Source organism: Dendropsophus ebraccatus, chromosome 7 (genome assembly GCF_027789765.1).
Source record: "Dendropsophus ebraccatus isolate aDenEbr1 chromosome 7, aDenEbr1.pat, whole genome shotgun sequence".
In the NCBI taxonomy this organism is placed as follows: Eukaryota; Metazoa; Chordata; class Amphibia; order Anura; family Hylidae; genus Dendropsophus; species Dendropsophus ebraccatus.
In genome coordinates, this window is record NC_091460.1 from 129,957,123 (window position 1) to 129,973,029 (window position 15,907).

The window sequence follows — 15,907 nt, forward strand, 5'->3', positions numbered from 1 at the left end:
TTGGAACAATACAACTCCCATAGAGTATTTAGCCAAAACATGACCATGGGAGTTGTAGTTCTGCAACTTGGAGCTCTCCTGGTTGCATGACTAAAAGCCCCATCCTCATATTGTGGTGATGGTACATGATGGTAGCTGTAGTTAGGCAATCGGGAGGCCTCCAAGTTGCAGAACTACAACTCCCATTTTGTACAATGTTGTATTTACAACATTACTATGTCAGCAGGGGTTTGTTCGCTTTTCAGGACACACTTCACACACAGAGTATGTTGCCTAGCAACAGGATTGGCAGTTGGTCATGTGGTAGGGCATTGAGGAGAAACAGATGGGACCATAGAGAGGCCAGGGGACTCCTAGAGCGTCTTGACAGCCAGAGGGGAATATAGAGAGTCAGACTGGAGCTCATGCACTGGAGATGTTGATGAAACAGGAAGTAGATAAGTTTTTTACTGAATCTATGCAGGTGAATGGGGGCTGCAAAGGGGAGTTTTAAAAAAAATAAACACAACAAGACAAAGTGATGACGCATCGTACAGATGTATGAATAATTTTTTTTTTCCCATGATCACTGGAGTACTCCTTTAAAGTCTGCCTGAGCTGCAGGAACCAATACAGCAGGAACTGAGGTACGTTAGGCCTACAGCGGCAGTAGTAACTGATCAGCTATCCACAATCACGTTGCAAGGGGTTCAGATCAAAACTAGAGATGAGCGAACCAGACGGATTTCTGGTTCTATGAATCAGAAATCTCGGTGGCTGACTACCGCTGCCTGATCCCTCCGTGCAGCGGGTGGATACATCGTAAGGAACGCCTGGAAAACTAGGATACAGCCACAGAAAAACAGAGCTGCCCTCTTTCTGAAGCCAATAAACACTTGTCCTCAGTTTTTTGTTTTTTTTTCATTACCACTACATTATAGTGATAGAAGTCAAATTTTAATACCATACATTAGTACTTAAAAACTAAATCCCATTCAAACATTAAAACATCCCAAAAAATTATCCCACATGACTAACCTTACAATTAATAAATAAATAAATTAGGGAAAAAAAAGAATTATAATAAAAAGAGAAAAAAACTGTATTGTGTACACAAAATGGTAACAACTCAACCTGCAAATAACTAACGCAGCAACATCAACAAAAAAGTTTAAGTTAAGCCTCTTAGATTATGGTGTTTTTATACAAAAGAGATAAAATATATAAACATGTTTGAACAAAATCATGTTTATTTAAAAATAAATAAATGGAACATTATTTATTCTGGATAATAAATGACTGGGAGAACCACCTTAGGCAATGTTCACACAATGTCAAAAATAGAGAAAAGGCGTCCATTTTTTAAATTTTAAATAACGTTCATTTTTGCCGCAATTTAATTGACTGCAATGGCAATGCATTGAATCGAAGGAAAGACGGACGTCCAATGCACACAATGCATTGAATAAAGGACGTTATCACTGGACGTCAAAATAATGATCATGATCATTATTTTTCGTACGTCTTTTGCAAACAGCGGGCATTTTTTTTTATTAGTTGGTCACACACAGTTTTTCTTTTGTCACTGTTCTTTCTCCATTTTTACTATTAAATTCAATGGACTTTTCAATTAAGCCGCATCCAGAGTCCAATAAGTAACCCCAAACTGGAATAATGTACCAACAGCCATCTTTGCACTAAGGGAAGGCCAGACAGCTAAATGACGTCCATTATTTTACACTCAAAATGGCAGACGTCATTTTAAACGGAGCTGAAAAAAGATTGTGTGAACATAGCCTAATAGAGAAAATGATGTTTTATGCAATGTAAAAACAGAAAAGACTTTCTATTAGTCTTAAGTAGTATTTATACTACTCTATTATTTCTACAATAGTATTATAGTATTAATACTCAGTGTGGTATAGAAGTATAATCGTAAAAAAAAAAATTCATTACCATATTTGGATTCAGAGGAAAAACTATTCTAGAATGAACTTTACAATAAAACAATATGCACACCACAAAGTGCTTTGTCCACCTGCATGACTACCTGCTGTGAGAAGTGATGAGTAATAAATATAGTAATGTCAATTTGATGTCACAGCTAAACTGTCACTGTGATACATAATGGATCATATTGTGAGATTTCCATGTAGGTCACTTAGCAAAGCATTCATTCTGCAGTTACTTATCTCTGTGGGAGTCATGTAAAAGTAAAACTGGAGAATGAAGGGAAGGTAATATAACAAATGTATTAAGATTGTTTAACAGAAGATAAAAAAACAATTAAAATATGATCTCTAGCATATTATTATCAATCTATCTAGATGACACTTTATTAGAGATGAGTGAACCGGGTTCGGGTTCGAGTCAATCCGAACCTGAACGATCGGCATTTGATAAGCTGGGGCTGCTGAACTTGGATAAAGCTCTAAGGTTGTCTGGAAAACATGGATACAGCCAATGACTATATCCATGTTTTCCACATAGTCTTAGGGCTTTATCCAACTTCAGCAGCCACCGCTAATCAAATGCCGAAAGGTCGGGTTCGGATCAACTCGAGCATGCTCAAGGTTCGCTCATCTCTACACTTTATATAGCACAGTACTGTATTCAAAAGGATAAAACCAATTTGGGATAGGCTATGTTCACACAACCTTTTTTAAGCTCTGTTTAACCCTTTAAGGACCGGGGCAATTTTGATTTTTGCGATTTTGTTTTTTCCTCCTTGTGCATAAAAGGCCATAGCAGTTACATTTTTTCACCTAGAAACCCACATAAGCCCTTATTTTTTGAGCCACTAATTGTACTTTGCAATGACAGGCTGAATTTTTGCATAAAGTACACTGCAAAAGCAAGAAAAAAATTCAATGTGTGGTGAAATTGAAAAAAAAAAACACATTTTGTTTTAGTGGATATGTGTTTTTACACCGTTCGCCCTGGGGTAAAACTGACTTGTTATATATGTTCCACAAGTTGTTACGATTAAAACGATATGTAACATGTATAACTTTTTTTGTATCTGATGGCCTGTAAAAAATTAAAACCATTGTTTACAAATATACGTTCCTTAAAATCGCTCCATTCCCAGGCTTATAGCGCTTTTATCCTTTGGTCTATGGGGCTGTGTTAGAGGTCATTTTTTGCGCCATGACATGTTCTTTCTATCGGTACCTTGATTGCGCATATACGACTTTTTGATCGCTTTTTATTAACATTTTTCTGGATTTGATGCGACCAAAAATGCGCAATTTTGCACTTTGGGATTTTTTTGCGCTTATGCAGTTTACCGTACAAGATCAGGAATGTGATTAATTAATAGTTCGGGTGATTACGCATGCGGCAATACCAAACATGTTTGTTTATTTATTTACTTTTATTAATAACCTGGGAAAAGGGGGGTGATTCAGACTTTTATTAGGGGAGGGGGCTTTTTATTAATAATGACACTTTTTTGTTTACTTTTACACTTATACTAGAAGCCCCCCTGGGGGACTTCTAGTATAAGTGCTTTGATCTCTCATAGAGATCTCTGCAGCATAGACACCGGGGCGGGTTGGACTGCAGTGGTGGTGGAGGCAGAACTTGTGCTACCCGCTGCTGGCCCCCTAAAGCACCGTGGAGGTGAGAGTGGCAAGAATGGGCCGACTTCATGATGGTCTCCTGGGAGGATGTTGACCCAATGGGCAGTAACAAACATGTACTACCCTTGCCCATAATTAGAGGACCAGACATCAGCACTCAGGTGCATGGTCTTGGACACCGAGAGTCCCAATGAGTCGCCAACCTTTCTCTTCACATAACTGTGCAGTAATGGGACAGCTTTGCTAGAGAAGTAGTGGCGGCTGGGGACTCGCCATCTGGGGTGTGCACACGCCACAAAATCCCTGAAAGGCTGGGAGTCCACAACATTAAAAGGCACGGACTGAAGCACCAGCAGTTTAACCAGGTGTCCGGTCAGTTTCTGTGCCATGGGATGGCTGCTGGAGTACACCTGATGTTTGGCCATGGACTCAGTCAGGGATTGCTGCCTCATTAGGGGTGTAGATGGCAGGGAGACTGTGCTGCTGCTGGCAACTGAGGCTGATGAGGCCTGAGTTCCAGTGAGAGGATGTTGCATGATGGGATCTGCATTGTATGGTGCATCCTGACAGGAGGTGGTATTGGGGTCATGGTTTTTCCAGGCCTGTTGGTGTTGCCTTTCCATGTGCTTCCTCATGGATGTTGTCCCAAGATTATCACCCCTGCCACAACTGACCCTCTCATTGCACAGCAGGCACAGAGCGATGTGCTTATCTGTCCCCTGCCAAAAGAACTGCCAGACAACAGAGGACCGTGGTTTGCTGCCAGCCACGGGGGGTCTTGCTGGTTGTTCACTGCCACCGCTGCCTGAGGGTCCCCTCTCTGTACCAAGGCTTGGAGGTAATGGACTCTGCCTGGTAGGTTGTCTTCTACCCCTCCCTCTTGTGCCTCGCTTCCTTGCACCAGTGGGATGTTGCTGTCTCGGTAGCACCTCAATTTCCTCCCCTGATGACGCTGAGGATAATGGTGCTTGGGGGCGCCATGTTCGATCAGCGACATCATCATCACCACCACTGCTACTGTCCTCCAGTGGCTGGGACAGGATCTCAGGTGTGGCACTGGATGCCCCTCCCTGGCTTACAGTCAACACCTCCTCTGCAGTCTCAGCACGTTCCACCTGCTGACTTTGGGGGACTACTACTACCTCTTCCTCCTCCTCATCACTTAAAAGTGGTAGAGAATCCAAAGGCAGATCAAGATTTGCCAACAGTTCCCTGGCAGAATGTGCCCCAGAGGTGAGTGGCATATTAATAACAGGGGATGGGGCAGAGGACTTTCGCTGACCGTCCCATGTAAGGGTGGTGTCGGATGATCCAGCCGACCTCGTTTGGGAGCTTTGGGTGGTGGAAGTGGAGGATTGGGTAAGCCAATCTAGAAACGCTGGGTGTCTGGGGTAGCTGCACCCTGCTGCCACGCATGTTGCCCCGGCTGCCACCGGGCCTGGTGCTGCCACTTCTCCTAGCCTCACCACCTGTTGCAGTCCCTGCCTGTGAAGTGCTGGATGTAGGACGCTTGGACATGGTTCTTTTGTTGGGGGAAAATGAAAGAAAATACTGGCACAAACTTTCAGTGATAATCTTGTGGGTTGGCGGCACCCAGCAAAGTAGCAATGTACAGGTAATCACAAAACAACTTTTTTTTTTTTTTTTTACTTTTTTTCGTGTTTTTTTGTACTTTTTTAAAACTTTTTTTTTAATGAACTTTTTAAAGAACTTTTGTGGTTGCAGGCAGCTATACGGGGTTGACAGCACCCAACAAAGCAGCAATGTACAGGTTATCACAAACGAACAAACAAACAACCTTTTTTTTTTTTTTTTTTTTTTTTAGGTTTTTTTTTAACAACTTTGTGGGTTGCAGCTATATGGGGTTGACAGCACCCAACAAAGCAGCAATGTACAGGGTATCCCAAACAAACAAACAAACTTTTTTTTTTTGCTTTTTTTTTCAAGGTTTTTTTTTTTTATGAAGTTATTTGGTTGCAGCTATACAGGGGTTGACGGCACCCACCACAGCAGCAACAACTAGCGTCTGGTTCTGACTCTTCTCACTTTTCTCTGTCTTTTTTTTTTTTTATATCCCTATCTCTGCCTGGATATCACAAGTTTTTTACTTCCTATCTCTGCCTATCTCTTCCTCTCTCTACCTCACTGTAGCTATCTACTTGTTTGCCTATCTATCTATGTGCTTTCCCTCCCTAACTAGCACAGAGCACAGGGAACTTTTAAATGTAATTTACTGATTATTTATATTATCCAATTCACTGTGTTATGACAATCATCTATATTGATGACAGTAAATAGAGTTGTGCCTTCTGGCACGGCTGTACACAGGAAATATAGTGGCAGGCCCTGGGGGCCTTGGGAAGACCTCCAACTGCTATGATCCTTTCAGTGCCTGGCAATTTTGACAAGAAAACCTTCCAGTTTTCTTACATGCCATGGTCATCATGATTTGCGCATGGCATGTTATGGGTTAAACTGGCAAGATTAGCTGTTTCTCTGGTCTTGGCAGTTAATCCAGGAGCTCAGCTGTCATTCTGAAAGTTGAGATCCTACAATCCTGACATTGGAGACCCATAGCCAAAATGAAAGGAAGGCAGTCTAGCCAATGTACCGTTAGTGGCTACAATAAAAACATGTACAGCTGGCTAATTCTCTTAAAGGGGTTGGCCACTTTATAGTAAAATAGATCAGTGTACAGTATTAGTAAGTGTAGTCACTGTATATACTGACAGCAGCTCTCTGTGTACCTCATAGAGCTAATATCAGACTCCCCTCCTCCAGGCTGGGCTGTCCTGCTCTGTGTTGTTTTGGTCCATAACATTGCTGACATGGAGGAGCATGTGACCAGGCCCCGCCCCCCAGTATCCACCACTGAGCCTGTATATGTCTATGGAAACACAGTGGACAGGTCACATGCTCCTCCATGTCGGCCATTTTATGGACTGAAACAAAACAGAGCAGGGCAGCCCAGCCTGGTGAAGGGGAGTCTGATTTTAGCTCTATGAGGTACACAGGGAGCTGCTGTCAGTATATACATTGAGCAATTCAATTAACTATTGACTACATTGAATACATTGTGTGAACAGGAATTGTTTCCAGATGATATTGTTTGCAGACCTTGACTAATCCACAGAACAAACGGGAGAAGTCCACACTCCGCACATTCTCTCTAAGGCTCTGTCCCACTGTGTCACATGACTGAGAGGCCACATTATGTAAGTCTATGGAGTCATCCTGCTCACACAGAGCGGGGAGAGGAGTGTGCAGCAGTGCAATCAGGTTCTCCTGATCAGTCACAGTCTGAACACTCAGACCCCAACCGATTAAAATTTTTTATATGTCTCTGTGGCATGTCAAAAGTTTTTTCTTTCTGTCTTGGAAAAAATTAAAGTACAAAATTTTAGCACATCAAGCAAACAAATGCTGTACAGAAGCCACTTCATATCCAAGAATGAGAAAAATTATAAAAATGATAAAACGTTGTCATTTCATGTAAAGTTTACTAAAGAATGGTAGAAACTGTCTATCCACAGTATCTGTCTGTCCGTCACTCTATCTATCTATCTATCTATGTTCTATCTATCTATCTATCTATCTATCTATCTCCTATCTATCATCTATCTGTCTCCTATCTATCTATCTATCTAATATCTATCATCTATCTGTCTCCTATCTATCATCTATCTATCTCATATCTATCTATCTCCTATCTATCTATCTATCTATCTATCTATCTCCTATCTATCTATCTATCTATCTATCTATCTATCTATCTCCTATCTATCTATCTATCTATCTATCTATCTATCTATCTCCTATCTATCTATCTATCTATCTATCTATCTATCTATCTATCTATCTCCTATCTATCTATCTATCTCCTATCTATCTATCTATCTATCTATCTATCTATCTATCTATCTATCTATCTATCTATCTCCTATCTATCTATCTCCTATCTATCTATCTATCTATCTAATGATTATCAGTCGTACGGGCTGATTATTGCTCTCTGTAAAAGACCAAGAGATCAGCCAATGAATTAGCAATTGCATGTCCATCAGTTGATTTCTGGCATTATAAGTGACGGGCCAAACAAACTTTCCAAGGATCTTTCATTTATCTGTCTGTCCATTTACCCTTCATGCATTACGGTTACTCAAGCTTTTATTATAAATGCAACATAACTCTTATAAGTTCCATTTAACCAACCTCTGTTTGTTCTCTTCAAAGACCAATGGCTAGGATCAAATAAAATCTTTATAATACTCAGTTCTACCCAGCTGGTGATTTTGAAATGGTAGCTCTAAAGCTTATGTTATATTAACCTTTACCAAAGCCTTGTAAAGGAAAGGTTATATCCTGAAGGTGTGCTTTAAGTTTGTAAACCTGCTGAAATACATCTTTAGGCTATGTTCACACTGCGTATGTTTCCGGCCGTAGTGCGAACCGCGAATATACGCACGTAGTTTTGAGGTTGATGCGTTCGCTTGAAAGTATACGATATACGCCCGCACAGTGCACACTACGTATGAGTTTACGGCCGGATCGTATACGGCACCATTGTTTGAGGACGGAAATGTTGAAACTCACGGCCATGGATTTCCATGTGGTCCCGTACGGAGTACTTATTTCAGCCAAATTGAACTTGATTTTTCGATCCAAAAGGTTCAGTGAGTTTTATTGGGCTGGGTGAAGATTTCCAAGTAAATGACCTGTTTCAGATCGCTTCGAATCAAGCTAGGGAAGCATAACTGTACTACGGGCGTATGTTCACGGTTCGTACGCATCCAGCCGCATGTCTATTTTTCCCACGCCCGCACATGTACCGCGGCATATGAAATGCGTCCGGAATCATACGCAGTGTGAACATAGCCTTATTGTACAGAAAATTGTAATTGTAGAGAAATTATTTATTTTGTAAAAAAATAAAAATAAATAAACACCTGTCTATCTATCTATCTATCTATCTATCTATCTATCTATCTATCTATCTATCTATCTATCTATCTATCACACAAGGGAGCATTTCTACAGCATAACTTTGTGCCAGTTCGTCTAAGACCGTAATCAGGGTCTGTGAATAATAGTTTCAACAAAAGACTGCAGCACTTCAATTGTAGAAAATTCTTGAAGAACTGCAATCCATCAACAATGCAGATTCCCAGTGCATTAAGCCCCTATTACACAGGGTGATTCAAAGGAGCAAGCGAGCGCAATTTACATTTATTATTATCATTATGTTATCATGGAGAACACAGCACTTCCTGTTTTCTGACTTTTTTTTCTCTCAAAAAACAGGAAACAGGAAGTCCTGTGTATCCCAGGCCATCTGAGCACTGACAGAGAAAAAGCAGCCATGTGATTGATGGACACATTGAGCCGTGACTCTCTGTACTGCCCAGAATTTCTGTATTTAGTCTATTTTTTTCTACCAGCACAAGTCAGAAAATCTGCCTTCAGGAGACTGGACCTGGATTTCTGGTAAGTACAGCTTTGTTTTACAGCATGATAACAGCAAAAAAATAATGAATGTATATTGCAAACTTGCTTTTTATCGCATTTACTGTTGATTTAGATTTTGAAAGTTATAACGACAGTGACACTTTAAAGAATTAAAATAACTTTACATTTGTGCAGGGAGCTACTGTGTGGCCCTATTTAAGTCATGGCACATGTATAGCTTCTGAGCCTGGCGTAGTAGTACTATATAGTTCTAGTGCTGTATTACTGAACTGGGTGGATAATGTTTAAATCAGTGTCAGAATTCGGTGCTGTTGGCCCGTCAGAGGAATTGATTCTTTAGGCCCACCACACATTTACTGTACATTAAAATACTGTCACTTGTAGGTCTCTTGTACATTAATGCAGGCCTGGCTATGTTCACACAATGTCAAAAATAGAGAAAAGGCACCTGATTTTGATATTTAACCCATAGCCAACCAAGAATGTACCGGTACGCCCTTGAAGTCTGTCCCCAGATGACCGGTACATTCTGAGCTATGAAGCGAGCTCAGGAGCGGAGCTTGCTTCATAGCAGGTGGGGGCACGCTGCAGTGAGCAGTGCGACCATGGCATTTAAGTGTAAGTGACAGGGAAGTCCACTGTCACTTACCGATCAGGACCCCCGCAGTGTGACTGTGGGGGTTCTGATTGTTTTAACCGACCACCGGAGGTCTCTCACTTTCCTCCGTGCGGTCCAATCGGCGCTCTGTTGATTAAGTCTGCCACAGGTAGGCTAAATCAGCAGAACGCCTATCACACTGATCAATGCTATGCCTATGGCATAGCAATGATCAGTGTGCATAATGTGAAAATTGTATGTAAAAATCCCCAAGGGGACTTAAAATGTAAATGTAATGTAAATGTAAAAGTGTGTTAAAAAAAAAAAAAAAGTAAACATGTCTTTATAAATACCCTAAAGCCCCTCCCCCAGTAAAAGTTTAAATCACTCCTCTTTCCCATTATATAAATAAAACATATAAAAATAAATAAACATATAATATATTGTAGCATGGGTAATTGTCAGATCTATTAAAATATCAAGCGTCATCACTAACGGTGAACGGCGTAGACGAAAAGAAGGAACAAAGAGCCAGGATTGCCGATTTTTTATTACATTATATATATATTAAAAAAAAATTAATAAATAAATAAAATAAATTAATAAAAAGTGATCAAAATGTCCGATCTTCACAAGTATGGTATTAATAAAAACGAGAGATCATGACCAAAAAAATTACACCCCATACAGCCCCATAGGTGAAAAAATAAAACTGTTATAAGCGTCACAATAGGCCCATTTTATTAATAATTAGTTGCAAAAAAAAGAATTTCATTAAAAAATATATATATAACATTAGAAAATCTGTGTAAACCTGCATATGGTTCTGTTCGAGCTGACCTATAGAATAATGGGATCATGTGGCTTTTACCATATAGTACCATATAAATTTATTATGGGAAATGCTTATAAAGTGCTTTTGTCCCTGCACTTACTGCTGCATCTAGGCTTCACTTCCTGGATAACATGGTAATGTTACTTCCTGGATAACATGGTGATGTCACTTCCTGGATAACATGGTGATGTCACTTCCAGGATAAAATGGTAATGTCACGACCCGACTCCCAGAGCTGTGCGGGCTGTGGCTGCTGGAGAGGATGATGGCAGGGGGACACTGAGGGACACAGGGCACTGGAGGGAAACTGAGCATCCCACTGCCATCATCCTCAGCAGCAGCAGCCACATTCGGCACAGCTCTGGGAGTCGGGGAGTGACATCACCATTTTATCCAGGAAGTGACATCACCATGTTATCCAGGAAGTGAGGCCTTGATGCAGTAGCAAGTGCAGGGGAAAAAAGCACTTTATAAGCATTTCCCGTAATAAGTGTATATTGGGGATTTGTATACCTTCGCCAGGCTTCTCCTTTAAGTAGTTTTATACAAGTTATGAACAGGATACAACAATACATTTTGTGTGTAGCCAAAACGTACATTGGGTTAAACTTACAGTGATAAAGGATAAAAACACTTATGACTCTGCTTTGTAAATTCATATGATCTTTGTCTTTTTGTGCTTGTCAGTAATAAAAGGACAATTAATGCAAACTGATCTGTAAAAAGCTTGGAGTCTTTATTTACAAGAGAATGGATGTTGGTTTCTATATATATTGAGCAGATTATCAATGAATTTAGTTTTAGTTGTATATTGGTTACATTGCACAGGATGTTTATGTGCAATATGTCAAGAAATGAATTATAAATAAGGTTGATCTAATACTTTATATTAATCTTCCTTTCTGTTTTTTTTTTTACATCTGTTGGTAAGGCTTTTTATTGTAAGCTGACCTTTCTTTCTCCAATGTGTAATTTCTCTGCTCTTCAAAGCTGTCCTAACCTATTATTATTTTCTTTCTCTCATTCTTTATTAAAATCACATATTTGCAATATACTGTATATTTTCCATTCTAAAATTGTTTATTTTAAACAAAGTATATGTGTTTTATTGTGTTTGTCAATGTACCCCAAACCCTTAAGGGGGGTTAGCCAACTACTGTATATACAATGAGGCCTTTTCCGAATATGCGGGCAAACCGCGAACATACGCCCGTAATACAGTTATGCTTCCCTAGCTTGTTTCGAAGCGATCTGAAACAGGTCATTTACTTGGAAATCTTCGCCCAGCCCAATAAAACACACAGAACCTTTTAAATCTAAAAATCACGTTCAATTTGGCTGAAATAAGTCCTCGTACGGGACCGCATAGAAATCCACGGCCGTGAGTTGGAACATTTCCGTCCTCAAACAATGGTCTTGTTCATTTTTCATGGCGCCGTATACGGTCCGGCCGTAAGCTCATACGTAGTGTGCATTGTGTGGCCGTATATCGTATACTTTCAAGCGAATGCATCAACCTCAAAACTACGTGCGTATATTCGCGGTTCGCACTACGGCCAGAAAGATACGTAGTGTGAACCCAGCCTTAATTTGTTTTCTTAGGCCAAAAAGCCTCCTTTTGTACTCAAAAAGCTGTTTTCCAACCCCCCGCTCACTTCTTATCTGTGCATTATCAGGCAAAGTCATCAACATTACAGAGGAGCAAAGTGAAGATGGGTTTGCTAAGTCCATTATAACTTACGGAGGCCAAGGGAAAGATGATTAATCACAGAGAGTCGCTCCAGTATTAAAGGTTAAATATGACAAAAATATAAGAAAAATAAAATGTGTACCCCTCTAAAAATGCAGACAAATCACATATGCTCCAACTATATACGTATATACAAAAATGGTAACACATACGTAGATCTAAGGATGTAAACAGCTATCCACAAAAGCAAATATCATGATCTTACTGCCTCAGTATTCTTCAAGCAGAGGGAATGCTATACATAGTACCAAAGGTCCCGCTCTGTAAGGTACTTCCAGAGGTAAAGGGTAGGAAGAACTTACTCCGATGGTCCCTATCGCAGGTGTACCAATCTACCCCTACTTGCTCAGGGAACCATCGGATTGAACTACCCCTATGCCGGGACCCTACACTCACCCTTCCATAGACTCCCTATGCATGTCATCCTCATGGAATCGTCAGGGGAGAGAAGAAATAATGCAGTAAATACAGATAACAAGTGCGTGAACACTCGCCAAAGTATCATCTATACTAAGCGTCCACTGAGATATATAGCGTGACGGCGTATGGCCAGTCACCATTACGTGATCGGGCATAATAGCCCTCTGGAGCATCAGCATATGGCTGTCTGGGTAACTGGAGTCTTAGGATGGCAGCTAATTTCTCAGTATATATTAATGTTTATTATAGATCCCACCTCTCTTTTGTATTTTTCCCTCTCAGATTATTAAAAGCTAATTTAAATAAATTAGTAGCTGCCCTCACAATACTGTGTGGAATAGTTTGCAAATCATTATGTTTTTTTTTTTCATGTCTGTATAAATTTTCCCTTTGGTAAATCTGATAACCAGGAAAAAAAATTGCAGCTAGAAAAAAATATATAAACCCTGGAGAATCTGTTAAAGTCGTTTCTAATGTTTAGTGATCTAGTTTAATATTAATCAATAATGTTTTCACCTAAACCCAAAGTAAATTGAATTTCTATCTTTTCAATTGATATTCATTTAAAATCTATTAAATTAATGTTCATCCCCTTATGAAATCATTATCCCCCCACCAAAAAAAAAAAAAAAGTTATATTAAAATATATGGTACTAAAAGTTTTGCTGCATAGCACTGATCAGCTAAACACTGAAAAAAGCTATACTTACTGTTATAAGTTTAAATCACCAATATTAGGGTCCTCTTACACATAGGTTTTACACACTAGTCTTTAGCTAATCTGGGGTGGTATATAAGGCTTCTAATCAATAATGAAGGACACAACTCTTAACAAATAATCCAAGGACGTACCGGTACGCCTTGGAAGTCTGTGCCCAGACGACCCTGGGTGTACTGCTGGGTGTGGCTGCTGGAGAGAATGATGGCAGAGGGATGCTCAGTGACCCTCCAGTGCCCTGTGTCCCTCAGTGTCCCCCTGCCATCATCCTCTCCAGCAGCCACAGCCCACACAGCTCTGGGAGTCGGGTCGTGATATCACCATTTTATTCAAGAAGTGACATGACCATTTTATACTACGGCCTTGATGCAGTAGTAAGTGCAGGGGAGCACTTTATGTGCATTTCCCGTAACAAGTGTATATTGGTAATTTACTTTTGGGGGCAATACAATACTTTAAGAAAAATTTTCACCGGACTTTAATCCTTTAATGTATTTGTAAATGGAGGAGGTGGGGCTTAGCCTGCACGCTGAGCCAGTGTGCCTGCTGAAGATGATTCATGCTGCCCCTGAAAGGTAAATTATGGCTTCTTTTTTATCTCTCACCAACCAGCTATTCCTTGTGCTACTACTGCTGTATGTCCACACTCCTTTTGTGTTATTTCCCCATACCTCCTCCCTTTAGCTTGCCAGCAGCAGCAGTAGCAATTATTGTAATGCTTTTTTTTGCTGTGACACCCTTTTTGCACATTTGTGTGGAGCCCATAATATACGATTTGTGTGCTAGCTGCATAGCATGGACTAAACAGTAATATGTAATGGGAATGCCAATTGGTCAAAGCATTACACTACTAAACTGACAAAGCTGTGTCCGTTCAGTGGTGTAATGATTTGGCCTTCCAAGAGCTCACTGCATCACAATGAATACTGATGTGTCCCATTATAGACAAGTGTTTAGTCCATGCTATGTGACCAGCACAAAGGCCGTATATCATGGACTGCACACACAGATGTACAAAAGGATTCTTAACCTGCTGCTGCTGTTTCTTTTCTTTCTGCAGAGCAAGGCCTTCTTCATCCATATGCCATCTACTGTATTGTACAAGGTAAATCATCCCCCAGCACAGTGCCAGCCTGATCTGTCCAATGCATTTTTTTTTTTTTTTACCACCATTATATCGCTGCATAACAGAGATGAGTATGTCCTGAGCTGCGATTGGCTACAGAAGCTGTGTGTTAACTACTGGCAAACAATTTATCTTTGCTACTGTCCGCTATATAGAAAGAATAAGAGATAGCTGAGCATCATGGAGAGAACTCTCAGGGGGGCAATACTGTGGGGAAATCCCCCAAATCACCTTTGAATTGAATTTTCGATTTGTTTTTAATTTACTGTAACACTAATTCAGATATGGCTTCACACTCCCCGAGCTATAAAGGAATCAGCACTGCATAGTGCAGTTTACTGCAGTCCCTGCTTCTCTGCATGGTGTTTTGAAATTACTCTCCTGCTGCCCACTTCTGTCTGTTGCTAGGCCCAGAGCTGTTTCTGACTCTTTGGCCTCCATTCGGTGGTTTCTAGTAGAGATGAGCGATCAATACTCAGACTATTACGCTACTTGAAAGATTCATTTTTGATCGAGTATCAGGTCAAAAATTCGAATCTGAACAGCTAAACAATTGTTTAGCTGTTTTAGTAAAGTATACCATACTTACCTGTCCATGTTTCCCCAGCATCCTCTTAATTAAATTTAAGCTATTACTGGGAGCTGTATTAGCGGTATTAGCCCTTCCTGTAACAGTTAATATTTAATTAAAACATAAAATTTTTGTTTCTATATTGCTGTTTTTCGTTTACAATAGTAAAACTGAAATGAAATATAACGTAAATAAATATAATATATATCTATTAACAGTACTTGAATCAGCATTTTTTTTCGTTTTAGTTTTGCTGTTGTAAATGAAAAATAGCAATATAACAACAAAAATTTGCAGTTTTAATTAAATATTTGCTATTACAGGGAGCGGTATTTCTGCAGGGGATCGCTAATTACCGCTCCCTGTGATAGTGGTGTAATACTGCTTCCCTGCTTTCCAGAGGTGTTGGCATCATTTTCTAAGGGTATAAACCCGCACACCGTATATGCAGCGTATTTACTGCTGCGATACGCAGCAAACTCGCAGCAAACTCGCAACAGATTAGATCTAAATAACTGAACACAGCATCAAATCTGTACCAACAAATCTGCTGCGTATTTGTTGCATATCTGCTGCATATACGGTGTGTGGGTTTATACCCTAAAGGCTGGTTTCACACTATGTATATTTGAGGCTGTATTTGTGAGGCTGTATAGCAACCAAAACCAGGAGTGGATTGAAAACACAGAAAGGCTCTGTTCACATAATGTTGTAATTGAGTGGATGGCCATCATTTAATGGCAAATATTTGCTGTTATTTTAAAACAACGGCTGTGGTATTGAAATAATGGCCGTTATTTACTGTTATATGGCGGCCATCCACTCAATTTCAACATTGTGTGAACAGATCCTTTCTGTGT

The 15,907-nt window shown here is 40.1% G+C and overlaps 1 long non-coding RNA gene across 2 annotated transcripts in view; it reads left to right on the forward strand.

The window, feature by feature from the left end:
- Positions 1-346: 346 nt before the first annotated feature.
- The window catches only part of LOC138797033 (uncharacterized), a 35,102-nt gene continuing 19,541 nt past the window's right edge, over positions 347-15,907 (forward strand). The window contains exons 1-2 of one of the 2 annotated variants that reach the window (XR_011363882.1): positions 347-626; positions 14,411-14,455. This is a non-coding gene — a long non-coding RNA (uncharacterized lncRNA). The remainder of the gene's footprint in view (positions 627-14,410; positions 14,456-15,907) is intronic. The other variant, XR_011363881.1, reaches the window with a different exon arrangement.